At 45.9% G+C, this 15,989-nt stretch overlaps 1 long non-coding RNA gene across 1 annotated transcript in view; it reads left to right on the forward strand.

Moving 5' to 3' along the window:
* Positions 1-609: 609 nt before the first annotated feature.
* LOC141089021 (uncharacterized) overlaps positions 610-15,989 on the forward strand; it is a 75,121-nt gene continuing 59,741 nt past the window's right edge. Inside the window, exon 1 of the long non-coding RNA XR_012232139.1 lies at positions 610-758. This is a non-coding gene — a long non-coding RNA (uncharacterized lncRNA). The remainder of the gene's footprint in view (positions 759-15,989) is intronic.

A 15,989-nucleotide genomic window follows, 5' to 3' on the forward strand; every position in this document is an offset into this window, starting at 1 on the left:
GTGTCTGTGGGTGGTGGACTGTACTGTCACATTCCTACCCCTTAACACACTAATAACGTGGTATTGTATTGTAAGCTCCTGTATGTTTTAGGGTTGCAGATCGCACTAAATATAAAATATAAGGAGGTACGATCGCAACCCGGAATCCACCGTGCAGAGATGGTAAACTGCTGCTTGGTAATAGCGGAGTGCAAACTAAACACCGGCGGGTAACCACTGACCCAGTGTGTACAGGAGCGAACTCTGTTACTTCACAGAGTTCGCTGGCACAAATGCCGGAGCCTGTTAACTCCACAGTGTTGGCATATGCAACAGAAATGCACTTATTGTTTATATAAAGGAGGACTTTACACTAGCCTGACAGCAGATGGCGATAGTGTGAAGTTAAATGTTTGCTGCATTGTGGGGAGGGAAGCTCTTGTTATAGTTAGTTTTACTTTCGCTTTTGACTGTATTATACCAGCAGCACGGCTGTGCGCTCTGAATTCTTATCTCATGTTTACCCATAAGAAGTAAATGCTGTTTACTCAAGATAATGTGCTCAGTGAAGTTCTCCTGTGTACCAGTGAATTCTCAAAAGATACTCTCTGCTACAGGTTATGGGCCCAGAACAGGAGATAGACCCAGACACCCAGGAGGAAGCCCAGACACCCAGGAGATAAATCCAGACACCAGAGAAGCAGATAATCTCTGCTAACAGAAGGAGATAAATGATATACAATAACTCAAGAAGAAAGAAGAATATCTTCATAAAACAAGTAAGATTATATAAAAATGATGTGCAGCACTGAGCTGAAACTCACAGTAGCTAAGCTGAACAGTGAAAATTATCAGTTATGGAAATTCAAAGTAGAGAAGTTGTTCTCTAAAGATGATTTATGGGAAGTAATCATTACAGATAGACCTGAAGAAGATAATCAGACATGGGATAAAAAGAATAGAAAAGCGAGAGCCACCATTAGCTTATTAGTGGATGATGCTCAATTAATACACATAAGAAATGAAGAAACAGCAAAAGGAATGTGGGATGCATTGAAAAAGCTATATGAAAGATCTAGTTTAAATCACAAGTTATTTCTATTAAGAAAGCTTTACGGTATGAGATTGAGTGCAAATGATGATATGCAGAAGCACATATTCTCAATGACATCACAGCTAAGGTCTATTGGTGAAGACATTAAAGAAAGTCATGTAGCAGCAATATTATTGTGCAGTTTACCAGATTTGTATAGAGCCTTGATAAATGCACTAGAGACAAGACCTGGAAAAGACATTGCATTAGATTTTGGGAAAACAAGACTAATAGATGAATATCAGGAAGAAAAGAACAAACAAATGATTCTTCTGCTGAAAAGAACAGTAGAAAAACTCTTAAAGCTACAGAATTTAAAAACCCCTATAATAAAGAGACAAGAGAATGTTTCAGATGTAAGAAGAAGGGTCATTTAAAGAAAGACTGTACCATATGGAAAGCAGAACAACAAAAATTACAACATAAACAGCATACACAGAAAGTGAAAAACACAATATTCGATTCATGTGAGAATAGTTGGAATGGCACATTTAAAGTAACAGACAAGAAATCATCACTTGGTTGGTTTATTGATTCAAGAGCAACGAGTCATATGACAAGTGACAAGAATTTCTTCACTGAACTTGATTTAGATAAGAAAGAAGCCATTTATCTTGCAGATGGAAGCAAAATAACCGCAGAAGGTATAGGACAAGGTATGCTAAACTGTTCAAACAAATTCGGACAAGATTCAAAGATACTTGTACAGAATGTGTTGTATGTTCCAAAATTGGAAGGCGGATTGTTATCTTTGAAGCTTTTAACAGCAAATGGACTCACTGTAAAATTCAAAGATAATGAGTTTGCAATTCTAGCAGGAAACAAGGTGATAACCAAAGTCAAGGCAGATGAACAATTATATCATCTTGACACACCAAAGGAACAGATGAAGGTATGTACACATGATCACAAGAACTGTATTCATGTGTGGCATAGACATCTAGGACACAGACACCCTGACAGTATAAGGGAACTACAAAGAAAATAATTGACAAAAGATCTAAAGATATCAGATTGCTCAGTTACTGTAAGATGTGAATGTTGTATAAAATCTAAAGCTACAAGAATATCTATTCCAAAAGAAAGTGAGATAAAAAGCAAAAGATCACTTGATTTGGTGCATACTGACATATGTGGACTAGTTTTGAGCATTCCGATACCGCAAGTATTGGGTATCGGTCAATATTCGCTGTATCGGAATTCCGATACTTAGCTCCGATACTTTTTTCATATGGAATACCGGAATCGGAAGTTCCCATAATGCTATGAGCCCGCTCGATTTGATTCAGCCAATGGGAATCATCAGAAGTGTGGGCACATCCTGTTAGGCATGTTAACTATTGGCATGGCTGTGATTGGCTGCTGAAATGATGTCATGATGCACTATAAAAGCTGCCGCCGCCATTTCTGTTCACTCTGCTGTGAATTCAGTTAGGGACAGGCTGCTGTTGAAGACTGAGGGACAGTTAGAAATAGCAATTCTCAAAAAAATATTGTGCTTTACCCAGGCTACATAAACCACCACTGTAGCTTTCTTTTGCCTAGCAGCAGTGTTCACAGCTGTCTGCAAGGGCTGTGTGAGTGCAGCTCACGCTGTGTAGTGGGTTCTGCAGCCACGTCTGGTTGTAGGCCTCCCAGCGTGTGTCACTGCTGCCTCATACATATTTTTCTTTTCTAGCTGCTTATTTTTCATAAATTCTATCTAGTGTGCTTCCATCCATATCCATATATGTTGGTTGCAAACACTAGTAGTAGACAGCGGAGCCTTTCTGCAGCCTTTCAGCGCTAGTGCCCACTTCTCTGCACTGTTCATGGCTGTCTGAGAGGTCTCTGACTGTGTGTGAGTGCAGCTCACGCTGAGTAGTGTGTCCTGCATCTACGTCTGGTTGTAGGCCGCTCAGCATGCATCACTGCCTCACACATATTTTTCTTTTATAGCAGCTGATTTTTAATTCTCCTATTAGTGTGCATCCATCCGTATCCATATACGGTGGTTGCAAACACTATAGGAGTAGACAGCGGAACCTTTCTGCAGCCTTTCAGTGCTAGTGCCCACTTCTCTGCACTGTTCACGGCTGTCTGAGATGTCTCTAACTGTGTGTGAGTGCAGCTCACGCTGAGTAGTGTGTCCTGTAGCTACGTCTGGTTGTAGGCTGCTCAGCGTGCGTCACTGCCTCACACATTTTTCTTTTATTGCAGCTCCTTTTTTTTCTCCTATTAGTGTGCATCCATCCGTATCCATCTACATTGGTTGGTTGCAAACACTATATGGGAGTAGATAGAGGAGCTTTTTTTATGGCTTGTGCCCTTCAGCTGCAGCCAGATTAGTATTACCCAATTTTTTTGGAGCCTCATCTTTTGCATTGTAGGTTACCTGCCTGCATTGTAATAGCTCCAAAAAAGTTTGTGATACTATCATTTTCAAATCTTTGGTCACATCCTTTTAGTTTTTTTTCCCAAAAAAACCAAAATAAAGTTCAACAAACACTACATTTGACAGTTGTGTAGGCCACATTAGCTCCTATTAAAGTGTAGTCCACTCACACACATCATAAAATTAGTGTTTCTTATACCTGTTACCAGCTGTTCAGGAATAAGCACACTAAGCCCCCTTTGTACTTTTCTGCCTATCTTTATAAGTCTAGCAAGATGGAAAGAGGGAGGCATATCTAAAGAAGAATATAATGCTGTCTGCAGAACCTGCAGGGCACAAATCAGATTAGCTAAAGCTGAAAATGAACTGAGGCTTGCAAGAGATGTCAAAAGCAATAATAAAGGATTTTGGGGATATGTCAAAAGTAAAAGAAAAGTCAAAGATGCTATAGGATTTTTACAGGATGAAAATGATGAAATGGTAAGACAGGATGTTGAGAAGGCTGAACTTTTAAATTCCTATTTTGCATCTGTTTTCTCTCAGAAAGGAAATGCAACATCAACTGTTATTCACTGTCCTATTAAGGGAATAGAAGAATCCAGGATATCTATAAACAGAAAGATAGTGAGGAAACACTTAGCTAACCTAAATGAATTCAAGTCTCCAGGTCCAGATGAATTACACCCCAGAGTACTGAAGGAGATAGCAGAAGAAATTTTTGAACCTCTCTCCATAATCTTTGAAAATTCTTGGAGAACAGGAGAAGTGCCAGAAGACTGGAGAAGAGCAAATGTTGTTCCTATCTTCAAAAAGGGCAAGAAGGTGGACCCAGGCAACTATAGGCCGGTGAGTCTGACTTCTATACCAGGAAAGATCTTTGAACAAATTATTAAACAACATGTATGTCAATACCTGGATAAGAATGAAGTGATTAAACAGAGTCAGCATGGGTTTCTAACTAATAAGTCATGTCAGACTAACTTAATTTCCTTCTATGACGGTATCACTGATTGGGTGGATCAAGGAAATGCTGTAGATATAGTATATCTTGACTTCAGCAAAGCATTTGACAAAGTCTCTCATACAATCCTTATTGAAAAAATGACTAAGTATGGAATGGACAAGGCAACTGTTAGGTGGATTCATAACTGGCTTAGTGATCGGACCCAAAGAGTGGTCGTAAATGGCTGCACATCCAGTTGGAAGAATGTCTCAAGTGGGGTACCACAGGGCTCTGTCCTGGGCCCTGTATTGTTCAACATCTTTATCAATGATTTAGATGACGGAATTGAGGGTAAACTGATTAAATTTGCTGATGACACAAAGCTAGGAGGGATAGCTAATACTAGAGAAGAGAGAGAGAGGATTCAAAAAGATTTAAATAAACTGGAGAAGTGGGCAGCAACTAACAGAATGGTTTTTAACAGGGAGAAATGCAAAGTACTACATCTGGGCAATAAAAATGAAAAAAGCATATATAGAATGGGAGGAATAGGGCTAAGTGACAGCACATGTGAAAAAGACTTGGGTATACTAATAGATCACAGACTGAATATGAGTCAACAGTGTGATGCAGCAGCAAAAAAGGCAAATGCAATTCTAGGATGTATTAACAGAAGCATACAGTCTAGATCACGTGAAGTCATTATTTCCCTCTACTCCTCTTTGGTCAGACCTCATCTGGAATATTGTGTCCAGTTTTGGGCACCACATTTTAAAAAAGACATCAACAAACTGGAGCAAGTTCAGAAAAGAGCGACCAGAATGGTGACCGGTCTGCAAACCCTGTCTTATGAAGAAAGGTTGCAGGATTTAGGAATGTTTAGTTTGCAAAAGAGAAGACTGAGAGGAGACTTAATAGCTGTCTACAAATATCTAAAGGGCTGTCACATTGTAGAAGGATCAACTTTATTCTCATTTGCACAAGGAAAGACTAGAAGCAATGGGATGAAACTGAATGGGAAGAGACACAGATTAGATATTAGAAAAAACTTTTTGACAGTTAGAGTGATCAATGAGTGGAACAGGCTGCCACGAGAAGTGGTGAGTTCTCCTTCAATGGAAGTCTTCAAACAGAGGCTGGACAGACATCTGACTGGGATGATTTAGCGAATCCTGCTTTGAGCAGGGGGTTGGACCAGATGGCCCAGGAGGTCCCTTCCAACTCTACGATTCTATGATTCTATGATTCTATGATTCTAAGATGAAGAAGGCAGGGAGTAAGGCACGTGGGCGTGGAGTTTCAGCAGGGAGAGGACGTGGGGATTCTGCAGGGAGAGGACATAGGGATTCTGCAGGGAGAGGACGTGGGGATTCTGTGCCTGCTGCTGGCACCAGTGAGTCAGCATCCCCCAGTTTCACCAGGCAACCGTCCTTTATGCGCAGCTTTGTAGGACCTCGCCGTACCCCACTGCTTCGGGAGGAACAAATTGAAGCAATTGTCGGATGGATGGCAGCTAACGCATCGACTTCAATGACTTCCACGTCCTCTTAGGGCCAGAGCACTGAAGAGAAACCATCTGTCTCTTCACCACCTGCCAAAGTGCCTAGGCAGTCAGAGAGCCCTGGACAGGAGCCATCACAGTCTCTACTTCTGTTCTCTGAATCTGTTGGCTTGGCAAGAGGGGGCTAGCCAAGCAGCATTCAAGAATGTGAAGAAGAGGGAGTATGCAGTGATGTGCAACTTCTTTGTCCCTCGGAATCTGAAGAGGCGGGTGGGCCAGTGCCTATGGTCAGCACACCTCAGTATGCATCAGATGATGACGAGACTCAGTTACCACTTTCTGGTGCGTACGGTGCTGGCGAAACAACCCAGGAGAAGCAGGTGTTTGAAGAGGGGATTGTAGATGATGAGGTCCTTGACCCATCATGGCGTGAGGAACAGGAAGGTGGTGGGAGCAGCTCTGAGGAAGAGATTCCCCGAACGGCCAAAACAGGAGGGAGAGGGAGGGGGCAGACTTGGTTGCCTGTAGCCTCCACTTCGGCACCAGGTAGGAGCATTCCTCTTTCAAAACGCAAAACGGGCGCTCCCAAGACTTGCAGTGCGTGGTCCTTTTTTGACACAGTTGCAGATGACATTTGCTTTGTCAAATGCAAGCTGTGACATCAGAAAGTCAAAAGAGGGAAAAATGTCAGCAACCTCAATACCACAAATATGTTGAAACATGTGCGGACCAAGCACGAGGTGGAGTTATACAGACACACTGAAGACATAGGCCAACGTACAGCACCACCTACCACCTCTTCAGCTCGTGTTGGGGCCTCTTCCTCCAGCTCACACACTGCTGGTTTGGCTTCCTCACAGGATCGCCAAGGAAGAACCTCTGGCAATGTTGTCTGGAGACCCAGTTAACTTCCACCCACAGCACCACGTTCCCAGTCCTCCTCACACTCCCAGGCCACTCTACAGCCATCGGTAGCACAGGCATGGGATAACAGGCGGCCATACTTGGCAAACCATCCCCGAGCACAGGCTCTGAATGCTGGCATTGCCAAACTACTGGCAATTGAAATGCTCTCATTCAGGCTGGTGGAGACTGACACCTTCCGGGACTTGATGGCATTGGCAGTCCCACAATACACCGTGCCGAGCCGCTTTTATTTCAGTAGGTGAGCCGTCCCTGCCCTGCAAAAACATGTGGTGGGAAAAATACAACATGCGCTACTAAATGCCATCAGTAGCAAGGTCCACCTGACCACCGATGCGTGGACCAGTAACCATGGACAGGGAGGATACCTTTCCCTCACTGCACATTGGGTCAATGTTGTGGAGTCGGGTACAGATATGGAGAGTGACGCTGTATGTGTTCTGCCAACTCCACGGATTGCAGGAATCCAGTCTGTACACATTGACTCCTCTTCCTACTCAAGTTCCTCAGAAACAGTGCAGCAGGATCCTGTTACGACCGATATGAGCACAGCCGTGGCCAAACGTCAACAGGCCATACTCAAATTAATTTCTTTGGGGAATCGAAGCCACACAGCGCAGGAGCTCTGGAATGCCATCAAGCATGACAGCGACGTGTGGTTTCTGCCAGCGAATCTCCAGCCGGGCTTGGTAGTGTGTGACAATGGCCGAAATCTGGTGGCAGCTCTTGGCCTAGGCAACCTCACTCACATCCCATGTCTGGCACATGTCCTGAACTTGGTCGTGCAGAGCTTTCTGAGGGACTATCCAGATCTTGATGCACCAGGTCCGCATAGAGTGCTCTCACTTGCGGCGTTCCAGCACGGCAAGATCGCGCCTTGCTGCTCTGCAGCGCCGATTACGCCTTCCGGAACATCGCATCATATGTGACCTACCCACCAGGTGGAATTCAACGTTACATATGTTGGAGCGATTGTGTGAGCAGCAGGCAGCAGTCATGGAGTACCAGCTGCATCAGGTGCAAACAAGTCGCACTGTGCGCCGGTCACACATTTTAGCACCACTGAGTGGGCCTCTATGAAGGACATCTGCCTCGTTTTGCGTGCCCTCAATGATTCCACGCGGATGGCGAGTGCAGATAATGCACTAGTCAGCATGACTGTCCCCCTTATCTGCCTGCTTCAAAAAACAATGCAAGCACTAAGGGAGGAGGTTTTGGAAGAGGTGGAGGATGAGGAGTCCCAAATGCCATCTGCTTCTGGACAGTCTGCGCTGCGTGGTTCCTCACAAAGGCCTAGGCAGGGGACACTTTGTGAGGAGGATGAGGAGGAGTCGATGGAGGAGGAAGACATCTCTCCAGAGGAGGGAGGTACACAATCCTCTAGTCAGTATGTACAGCGAGGGTGGGGTGATGCAGAGCAGGCAGAGATGACGCATCAAGCAGGGGACAGCGTTTCTTTTGCAGTTGGGAGTCTGCAGCACATGGTTGACTTCATGCTGCAGTGCCTGAGAAACGACCGCCGCATCGCCCACATTCTCAACACGACTGATTATTGGGTGTACACCCTCCTAGATCCTCGCTACCGGGACAACTTACAAAGCCTCATACCACCGTTGACCCGGGAGCGTAAACTGCGGTAGTACCAAGACACACTGGTGCAGTCCATCATGTTTTCCATTCCACCCGACAGCAATGGTGCTAGTGCTTTACAAAGCAGCTCTGTGCGTCGAGGCAGTGGAGGAAACTCGGCACAAAGAGGGAGCAGAGGCAGCAACTCAGCACAAGGCAAGACCACTATTGCCCAAATGTGGCAAAGTTTTGTGTGTCCGCCACAATTGTCTACACCATCACAGACGGCTCCAGTTAGCAGGAGGCAACGTTTCCATCAGATGGTGACATACTACATGTCTTGCCCTCTCAGTGTTCTCCCACATGGCTCTTCCCCCTTCAAGTTTTGGGTCTCTAAGCTGGATACATGGCCAGAGCTTAGTCAGTATGCATTGGAGGTGCTGGCTTGCCCTACTGCCAGTGTATTATCAGAACGCGTCTTTAGTGCCGCAGGTGGTGTACTAACAGAGCGTCGCATGCGACTATCTTCCAATAACGTTGACCGGCTTACTTTTCTGAAAATGAACAAGGCCTGGATCTCACCAGTATTTGCCAGTCCTCTTCCTGCATAAATAATTGGTTGGCAACAGTATCCAGGCCTCCTGTTGTGTTCATGTTTCTACCACCTGAACTATAATCCCTGGGCTTCAACACAGCCAGTTGTCGCTCAGAAGTGTCGTCTGCACAGAGAAAAACACTAGCTCCTGTATTAGTGGGGTTCAGCAACGCCAGCTGGTCCCCTGCTGTGTGGATGGCAAAGTCTCCTGCTCCATCCACATTCAAACTACTACTGATTTTTAACCGTGCTCCACTTAGGCCTGTGGCTCCACTGTCTCTAGTTTTTCCCCTGGCCTCCAACCCTGCCAGTTGCTCTGAAGTGGCGTCTGCACAATCCACACTTGTTCCTGGGTTACAGGGGCTCTGTCACGTCAGTGGATCCCCTGATGTGTGTCCGGCAAGGTCTCCTGCTCTGTCCTCATTCCCACTACTAGTAGTGGGAATGTGGACAGAGCAGGAGAACTTGCCGGTCACACATCAGGGGATCAACTGACGTGACTGAGCCCCAGTTACACAGGAACAAGTGTGGATTGTGCTGATGCCACTTCAGAGCTGTAACTGGCGGGGTTGGAGGCCAGGGGAAATACTAGAGACAGTGGAGCCAGAGGCCATAGTGGAGCACGGTTACAATCAGTAGTAGTCTACAACCTATATAAAACCTGCTGCAAGTTCGCCTCCGCCTGCTGCATGATTGATCCTGTGCTCCAACAACGCCAGTTGGTGTTCAGAAGTGCCGTCTTCACAGAGAAAAACACACTAGCTCCTGTGTCAGTGGGGTTCAGTAACGTCTGCTGTTCCCCTCCTGTGTGGACGGCAATGTCTACTGCTGCCTCCACATACCAAAAAATCAGGCCTCAGCCTGCTCCATGCTTCATCCTGTGCTCCAACAACGCCAGTTGGTGTTCAGAAGTGCCATCTTCACAGAGAAAAACACACTAGCTCCTGTTTTAGTGGGGTTCAGTAACGTCTGCTGTTCCCCTGCTGTGTGGACGGTAATGTCTCCTGCTTCCTCCACATGCCAAAAACATCAGGCCTCAGCCTGCTCCATGCTTCATCCTGGGCTCCAACAACACCAGTTGGTGTTCAGAAGTGCCGTCTTCACAGAGAAAAACACACTAGCTCCTGTGTTAGTGGGGTTCAGTAATGTCTGCTGTTCCCCTGCTGTGTAGATGGCAATGTCTCCTGCTGCCTCCACATGCCAAAAACATCAGGCCTCAGCCTGCTCCATGCTTCATCCTGGGCTCCATCAATGCCAGTTGGTGTTCAGAAGTGCCGTCTTCACAGAGAAAAGAACACTAGCTCCTGTGTTAGTGGGGTTCAGTAACGTCAGCTGTTCCCCTGCTGTGTAGACGGCAATGTCTCCTGCTGCCTCCACATGCCAAAAACATCAGGCTTCAGCCTGCTCCATGCTTCATCCTGGGCTCCAACAACGCCAGTTGGTGTTCAGAAGTGCTGTCTTCACAGAGAAAAACACACTAGCTCCTTTGTTAGTGGGGTTCAGTAATGTCTGCTGTTCCCCTGCTGTGTAGACGGCAATGTCTCCTGCTGCTTCCACATGCCAAAAACATCAGGCCTCAGCCTGCTCCATGCTTCATCCTGGGCTACAACAACGCGAGTTGGTGTTCAGAAGTGCCGTCTTCACAGAGAGAAACACACTAGCTCCTGTGTCAGTCGGGTTCAGTAATGCCAGCTGCTCCCCTGCTGTGTGGATGGCAAAGTCTCCTGCTGGCTGCACAGTCACACTACTACTGATTTTTAACCATGCTCCCCTTATGCCTCTGGCTCCACTGTCTCTAGTATTTTCCCCTGGCCTCCAACCCCGCCTGTTGCTGCTCTGAAGTGGTGTCTGCACCATCCACACTTGTTCCTGGGTTACAGGGCTCTGTCACGTCACTGGATCCCCTGATGTGTGTCAGGCAATGTCTCCTGCTCTGTCCACATTCCCATTACTAGTAGTGGGAATGTGGACAGAGCAGGAGACCTTGCCGGACATAAATCAGGGGATCCACTGAGGTGACAGAGCACCTGTAACCCAGGAACAAGTGTGGATTGTGCAGTCGCCACTTCAGAGCAGCAACTGGCGGGGTTGCAGGCCAGGGGAAATACTGGATATAGTAGAGCCAGAGGCATAAGTGGAGCACGGTTACAATCAGTAGTAGTGTACAACCGATATAAAACTTGCTTCAAGTAGGCCTCAGCCAGCTCCGTGATTGATCCTGGGCTTCAACACAGCCAGTTGTTGCTTGGAAGTGCCATCCGCACAGATAGAAACACTCGCTCCGGTGTCAGTGGGGTTCAGTAACGCCAGCTGCTCCCCTGCTGTGTGGATGGCAAACTCTCCTGCTGCCTCCCAAATCACACGACATCTTATTTTCTACTTGCTCCAAGTTGGCCTCAGCCAGCTCCGTGATTGATCCTGGGCTTCAACACAGCCAGTTGTTGCTTGGAAGTGCCATCCGCACAGATAGAAACACTCGCTCCAGTGTCAGTGGGGTTCAGTAACGCCAGCTGCTCCCCTGCTGTGTGGATGGCAAAGTCTCCTGCTGCCTCCCAAATCACACGACATCTTATTTTCTACTTGCTCCAAGTTGGCCTCAGCCAGCTCCGTGATTGATCCTGGGCTTCAACACAGCCAGTTGTTGCTTGGAAGTTCCGTCTGCACAGATAGAAACACTCGCTCCGGTGTCATTGGGGTTCAGTAACGCCAGCTGCTCCCCTGCTGTGTGGATGGCAAAGTCTCCTGCTGGCTGCACAGTCACACTACTACTGATTTTTAACCATGCTCCACTTAGGCCTCTGGCTCCACTGTCTCTAGTATTTCCCTTGGCCTCCAACCCCGCCAGCTGCTGCTCTGAAGTGGCGTCTGCACAATCCACACTTGTTCCTGGGTTACAGGGGATCTGTCACGTCAGTGGATCCCCTGATGTGTGTCCGGCAATGTCTCCTGCTCTGTCCACATTCCCATTACTAGTAGTCACTTTGCCACCAATACGTTGTCCTGTCGTGTTGCTGTCGGGTTAGCCGAGCCTATGGTGCCCGCAGTTTAGGTGCTTCCTATGTGGGCTGCGGGTTCTGGTAATAAAGGCTGGTTCCGTAGTGCCAATAGGACAAGCACCCCCTGTAGGACTGTGGGTTTCGGTAACTGCGGCCGGCTCGCAGCCTTGCAACTTTGTCTTTTTCATGGGTACCTTCTGCTACCCATCTGGGTTCCAGCACCGTCAGCTGGTTCTCGGCAGTGCCTTTGGCCTAGGTGCCTCCTTCTTGGTATCTGAGTTCCAGCAACGTCTGCTGGTCCTTGGTAGTGCTTTGGAGCACAGGTACCTCCTGCTTAGTAACCGTGTTCCAGCACCGTCAGCTGTTCCACGGTTGTGCCATTGGCTGTTGTTCCTTCTACTGCCACTCTGGTTTCCAGCACCGTCAGCTGGTTCTCGGTAGTTCCATTGACTCTTGTAGCTTCTGCTACCCATCCGGGTTCCAGCACCGTCAGGTGGTTCTCGGAAGTGTCTTTGGCACGGGCACTACCTCCTGCCCAGCCTGTTTCCAGCACGCCTGCTGTTTCCGGGTAGTGTCAACGTCACTTTGCCACCAATACGTTGTCCTGTCGTGTTGCGGTCGGGTTAGCCGAGTCTATGGTGCCTGCAGTTTCGGTGCTTCCTATGTGGGCTGCGGATTCTGGTAATAAAGGCTCGTTCCGTAGTGCCAATAGGACAAGCACCCCCTGTTGGACTGTGGGTTTCGGTAACTGCGGCCTTGCAACTTTGTTGATTATGGGTACCTTGTGCTACCCATACGGGTTCCAGCATCGTCAGCTGGTTCTCGGCAGAGCCTTTGGCCTAGGTGCCTCCTTCTCGGTATCCGAGTTCCAGCAACGTCTGCTTGTCCTTGGTAGCGCTTTGTGGCACAGGTACCTCCTGCTTAGTAACCGTGTTCCAGCACCGTCAGCTGGTCCACGTTTGTGCCATTGGCTGTTGTTCCTTCTGCTGCCCCTCCGGGTTCCAGCACCATCAGCTGGTCCTCGCTAGTTTCATTTGCTCTTGCAGCTTCTGCTACCCATCCGGGTTCCAGCACCGTCATCTGGTTCTCGGCAGAGCCTTTGGCCTAGGTGCCTCCTTCTCGGTATCCGAGTTCCAGCAACGTCTGCTTGTCCTTGGTAGTGCTTTGTAGCACAGGTACCTCCTGCTTAGTAACTGTGTTCCAGCACTGTCAGCTGGTCCACGGTTGTGCCATTGGCTCTTGTTCATTCTGCTGCCCCTCCGGGTTCCAGCACCATCAGCAGGTCCTCGCTAGTTTCATTTGCTCTTGCAGCTTCTGCTACCCATCTGGGTTCCAGCACCATCAGCTGGTTCTCGGCAGAGCCTTTGGCCTAGGTGCCTCCTTCTTGGTGTCCGAGTTCCAGCAACGTCTGCTGGTCCTTGGTAGTGCTTTGGAGCACAGGTACCTCCTGCTTAGTAACCGTGTTCCAGAACCGTCAGCTGGTCCACGGTTATGCCATTGGCTCTTGTTCCTTCTGCTGCCCTTCTGGGTTCCAGTACCGTCAGCTGGTCCTCGCTAGTTCCATTTGCTATTGTTCCTTCTGCTACCCATCCGGGTTCCAGTACCGTCAGCTGGTTCTCGGCAGTTCCTCAGCCTTCTTGTACCTTCTGCTACTTTTCCAAGTTCAAGCTTGTGGAATTGTTTTTTGATTCTCACTCTGGATCTCCCTGACGATGACCCTGAAGACGACGACCCTGAAGACCACACCGAAGAAGACCAAAAAGATGACCCTCAAGAAGATGACCAAGAGGACAAAGAACATGAAGACAACCACCAAGATGCAGAACAACAAGAGACAGAAGACCAAGAAGCAGAAGAACATTAAGCATAAGACTAAAAATAAGAGCAAATGATATTATCTAAATTATAAGCAGAAGAAGACTAAGCAGTGTATGGGGGTGAGTTCGTTCCTCCTCGTGGTGCCCCTGGAAAATGCCTGCTGCTGCAGGCCAAACTGAACGCGGAAAAATCCTGTTGTAAATCTTTTGTGACAGGCAGAACGGAAGGTGTAATCTTCAAACTTTTATAGATAACAACTACAGGAATGACTGTCACAAATAAGAATATGATGAAGAAGAAGAATAGGAAGAAGATGAAGAAGTAGAATATGAAGAAGAATAATAGTTGAATAAGAAGAATATGAAGAAAAAAGTATAATAATAATAATAATAAGAAGAAGATAGTGAAACATGCATATCTGACAAAATATAAAAGAGGTTAACATAGCCAATATCTTTGTAACTCCAAACGTCTTTAAAATAAAAAAATTATTACTGCTATTCCATTTGATTGGGCTAAAGCTCTATGGCTTTAATGTCTCCTACACCTCCCACAATACATTCTACATTATTCTTAGTTGTTTTTCTTCATGTAGAATTAACCTACAAAGAAAGAAAGGGGTTTTTTCAATTCCGATATTTCTGTTCCATTGACTTGAATGGGACTTCCGGGATCGGAATCAGCGATACCCGATATTTTTTTTAGATCGGCCGATCTAATCCGATCCGATATTTTTCAATATCGGGTGGTATCGCTCAACACTAATGTGGACCCATGCAAGTGACTACATCAGGAGGAAATAGATACATGGTGACTTTCATAGATGACTACTCAAGAAACACAGTCACATACTTAATTTAGAACAAAAGTTAAGTTTTTGATAAACTTGTAGACTACGTAACAAGATCGAGTAACAAATTTCAAAGGAAGCCAATTGTCATCAGAAGTGATAATGGAGGTGAATTTACAGGTCACAAAATAGAAAACTACTTAAGACAGAATGGAATAGAACATCAAAAAACTGTTCTGTACACACCTGAACAAAATGGAGTAGCAGAAAGGAAAAACAGAACTCTGACAGAAATTCTAAGATGTATGCTGACAGATTCCAAACTACCAGAGAAATATTGGGGTGAGGCAGCAATGACAGCTACATATCTACAGAACAGACTTTTTTCCAGAAAACTGAAGAAAACTCCATATGAACTGTGACAAGGTATGAAACCAAGTGTCAATCATGTAAAAGTTTTTGGATGTAAAGTTTTTATATTCATTCCAGCAGAAAAACGTTCCAAACTTCAAGACAGATCCATGGAGGGAATATTTGTTGGATATAGTGAAAATTGCAAGGGATACAGAATCCTAGATCCCAAAACAGACAGAGTCACAGTGAGTAACAGTGTGACATTCATTGAGGATCTAAATGAAGATGCTATGATTTCAATTGACACAAAAAAAGAAGAAAAAAAAAGCAGTGACATAGCTGAAGAAGCATCTGATGAGAAAGTAGTTGAAATTGATGAAGAACAGAATACTGAAAATGAAGAAATACAACTACAAACAGACACAGAACCAAGACGTTCAATGAGAGAGAACAAAGGAAAACCACCAAAACATCTCTCATACAAGAAAAGCACAAGTAAAATTTATGAACCTACCTGTTGGGAAGACATATCTAAACTCCCTAAAAAAGAAGCTAATAAATAGATAGAAGCAACAGAAACAGAAATGAAATTCATGCATGACTCAAATACATGGACACTGACAGATTTACCAGAAGGAAGAAAAGCTATAGGATGTAAATGGATTTTTAAAGTAAAATACCAAACAGATGGCACACCTGAAAGATACAGAGCAAGACTCCTAGCTAAAGGGTATTCTAAAAAATATGGAGAAGATTATGATGAGACATTTGCTCCAGTTGTCAAAGAAACTACAATAAGAACTTTACTTACAGTTGCAGCAATGAAACAGATGGAACTGATACATCTGGATGTAAAGACAGCATTTTTTGAATGGAGATTTAACGGGAGACATTTACATGGAACAACCTCCAGGATTGAAAGATGAAAGAAACCCAAACAAAGTTTGCAAACCACAGAAAAGCATATATGGTTTAAAGCAAGCAGCTAAAGCGTGGAATGACAAAATCACGAAAGTGCTTACAAATGAAAAATTTCAAAGAAGCAAAGCTGAT

This window comes from Dendrobates tinctorius, unplaced genomic scaffold, assembly GCF_039654945.1.
Source record: "Dendrobates tinctorius isolate UK_male_01 unplaced genomic scaffold, ASM3965494v1 ptg000043l, whole genome shotgun sequence".
Classification (NCBI taxonomy): Eukaryota; Metazoa; Chordata; class Amphibia; order Anura; family Dendrobatidae; genus Dendrobates; species Dendrobates tinctorius.